This window comes from Propithecus coquereli, unplaced genomic scaffold, assembly GCF_000956105.1.
Source record: "Propithecus coquereli isolate 6110/MARCELLA unplaced genomic scaffold, Pcoq_1.0 Scaffold52, whole genome shotgun sequence".
In the NCBI taxonomy this organism is placed as follows: Eukaryota; Metazoa; Chordata; class Mammalia; order Primates; family Indriidae; genus Propithecus; species Propithecus coquereli.
Window position 1 is genome coordinate 1,841,935 of NW_012151063.1, and position 3,883 is coordinate 1,845,817.

The following is a 3,883-nucleotide window of genomic DNA, read 5'->3' on the forward strand; positions in this document are numbered from 1 at the left end:
CGCGGCCCGGGTTGGCGGGGGCGAGGCGGGGTCCGGGCCGCGGGCGCCCAGCTCCCCGCTCATTCCTCGTGTCCCGCGCCCGCCGCCACCCGCGCTGGCCCGGCGCGCGCTCACGCAGGGCCGGGCGGAAGCGGCCTGGGCGTGTCCGCGCCTTTGTCCCCGCCCCCCCGGGCGCCCTCCCCGACCCTGCCCGCCGGGCTGGGGGCGTCGCTGTAGCCGCCGCGCTCCGCCCCCGCCGCGACCCCGCCCGGGAGCCGCCAGGCCGGCGCCCGCTGGGGACGCGCGGCGTTGGGGAGGTGCCCGCGCCCCCTCCGCGCCCCGCTGCGCCCCGGGGTGGGGTCCAGGCAGACATTTCCCAGGGGACGCGCGGACCTGCCACCCGGGTCGGTGCGCCCCAGCCCGGAAGATTGGGGGACGGGGAGGGCGTGGCTCAGAGCAAAGTAAAGTGAAAACAGAAAACTGAAAACGGAGTGTAAGGCGAGTGGAAGCTTGTGTAAACCGAGCGGGGTGCGCACGAATCCCGGCGAGGGGTGCCAGGGCTGGCGAATAAAAATGTTGGACGAGGGCAGCTTCCTGGTTTTCCTGTTGGACTGGAGTGGTTCAAGAATTCGCCTCTGCAAGAGGCAGGGGTGGGCGTGAGGGGATCTCTCTGCACGTTTCTCCGCAGCTTCCTGTGAGTCTGTGATTATTTCAAAATAAATATGTTTTTTAATAGGGAGACACAGATTTGAGAGCTGGAGCAACTGAATGCGGTGCAGGAAACTCGACCGGCCACTGGTTTTAAATACACCGGCCACTGCTAGGGAAAGAAATGCAGTGTGTCCACAGGGAATTGAAGTTCCGATACACGAAGACTTTTTTTTCTGGTTTAAGTATGTCTCGGGCAATATTTGCACATACTACTTATCCTTAAAAAAAACGCCATTCGTGTGTACTTGAAGTGCAAACAGAACTGGACGTCTGGACACTCCATTGCCAGCGGATACGGTGAAAATGCAGACGGTTCTGCAGCCGGCCTGGCACCGCCTAGATGCTGCGCTCATGTCCAGCTTGCAGAGCGTCCACGGACCAAACTTGGAGCAGCTTGGGGAGAAAGCGCTTACCGCCTTGTTTTGAGGGATCTCGGCGATTTTGCCGCTGGAGGGAGCTTCCTGTTCTTCAGTCCCCAGGGGCGAGGGGCTCTTTCAGAAAGGCAAGGCCGCACGTCCAGGTCGGAAGGGATGCATTTTAAGGGGACCAGGCCGTGCCATCCTCCTGCAGCCCACTAGGAGGGGGCGACAGGAAGTCTGAACCCGGCTCTGGGGGTGGCTTTCTGGCTCCAGGCTGCCAGCCGCGCCCCACCCCCCAGCTGCATTTTGTGGGTGGCATTTCCCCAAGGCTTGACTCCCTCTCTCTGCTCTCTGCCAAATTGTGAGCTGGAATGCGGAAAAGTGAACGCCACCAGCGGGCCCCCAATCTCCTGAGCCCGGCTTAGGACAAAGACACATGGGAGCGCTTAGGCCACCAGGCCCTGCGGGGCCCTGCCTGGCAGAGGGATTCGGGGCCACAGGCATCTCCCGGCAGAGCGCAGGCACCCCTTGCCTCGATCTGACCTTGGAAATGCGACGTTGCAGGCTAATAATAAAGGCCTTTCATGGAGGCTCAGGGTTCACAAGGCAATTAATCGAGAGGTCTGGGTGCAACTGCATTGCACCCGGGAAGGGGAACGTGACAGAGAAATTTGCAGTCTTCCACTTCGCTTGGGTGGCTGGGTTGGTCCTGTTCCACCTCTCCCACCCTAAATCTGACCACATCCCTACCTCTTCGCATAAATATCCCCAGCACGTTTCACAACACCTTGCTTTGCAAAGCGGCTTTCATCTGGAAGGATATAAAAATCCTTCAGAAAGCACAGCATTAAAGGGCCATTACCGTCCTTATGATGCCATATTATTTGGTGGTGGAGTGAGGAAATACCGAAATACCGAACTCCGTCATACAGAAGGAATGAGGCCCTGCGCCTAGCCAGAGTGAACGATAAATTCAACATGGTAATAGGTGCAGTTGTTGTTAGATAAGAGAGAAATCCCAATTAGACCACTGTAAAGGCAATTGAACGCTTCTTTTAGTATATATAGTGTATATGTGCGCGTATTTGTGTACATATATGCCTGTTGCCACTTACCCACCTGAACAGATATTTGGAAATAGGCACGGTGTTGTTAATTGGCCAAGCATGTTAAATGACCACGCATGAATGTCCTCCAAACAATATAGTGATAGGAACTGTCCCATCTGGACCCAGCCAGGGAGGGAAACTGGTTATCACTGCCTAAGGATGTGCACAGTTAACGATTTGGGCTTGGACGGCAGGCGGGGATTGAGATAGATGTTTAGTTACAGTGAGACAGTTTCAGGCTTCGGTAGTCAGATCGTGCCGTAATTAAGGTGATGACTTTGATAGAGTGTCTGCCCTGTCCTGGGAATGGAATCCGTCACTCCCCATACTCAGTGTATCTGCTGATAGGGTCAGGCCCGTGGTGACTAATGTAGGATGATGAAATTTATTTTATAATTATAAGTATAAGCACAGTTATCAGAGCCTGGCTCCGACCAGAGCCCAGCTGAGTCATCGTCCTTCACAGACAGCCTTTAACAGACACCCTGTGTGCCATATTTCAGAGCCTGATTCTCTGGAGACGAAACATCCACTGGGACATCTTTTTAAAACAGCTCCAACGTGACTTGGCGGAGAAGAGTCCTCCTGACCCTACATATGTGTTCAAGCCGGACATCATCTCTAGGGTGAAGCTGATTTAGAAACAGCCTCTCTTGTGAGTGAAATAAAGTTCCCCTGGGACACATGACAACCAGTCCCCAAGTTAGGGAGGTCTCGAATTCTAGATGGGCTTAAAGGGACTAATTCATCCTTAGTGAATTTGCCCCTGGGTGGTCAAATACCTGGGTAACACATCATTGTGTTAAAATCAAAGTAAAATTAAACAAAAACTTAAGCCCCTCTCTCTGCAAATTGAAGTTTTAAAAATCTGCACACATACAAGGATACAAGCAAGGCAATTTATTCATGTGTCCAGAACTGACTTCCAAAAATAATGTTTCTAAACGTGTCTATTTATTTACAGGCTTTTCTTGAGTGATTGCAAAGGAAACCCGATAGGAGAGCGGGAGGATATTATCGTTGTCTTTGCTGGTAAACATTCATTAGAAAATTAGCGGGTGCTGAGTTCATCCTCACCGGAGAGATACTCGAGAGTTCTTATTTCTGGCATCCTGGCAAGGTTTGTAGAAAATCTAAGGTGCCTGTTGAAGGAATGTATGTGAATAACTCTTCCCAAATGGTAAACAAATGCGCTGGAAAGAACAATCCTTCTTCCAAAAGGGGAGTTAATGTTATGTCCCCATGTGGTTGTTGTGTAATTGGATTTCCGGATTTGAACCTCAATGGTAACATTTTACGCGAAGACTAGTAGTAATGATTAATGAGCGTGGGAGTAAGTTAAAAAGTAAAATGACTTAAAAATAAGTTAATCGCAGACACTTCACCATTCTGTCCTTTAGTGCGTGTTAATGAGCTTTCCTTTAATTAGATCTTCACAATCTCAACACTGCGATCGCAAAGAAGTGGGCAGACACCCTTAACCAAGTAGCTACATCCTAGAATATACAAATCTAACTTTATCACTTGGAACGCATCTGGATTAGGTGGTTTCTGCTCTTCTTTTTTTTTTCCGGTGTGCTTTGAACTGGTCCCAGGAGGCCGTAAGTAACTCAAAGTGCAACATAGCAACATGAGATAAATTATAACACATTAAGTCACATTATGTCTCCAGACAGAATAAATAACAAACGAGTATCAACAGTTCTCTATTTTGGGGGGAAAAAA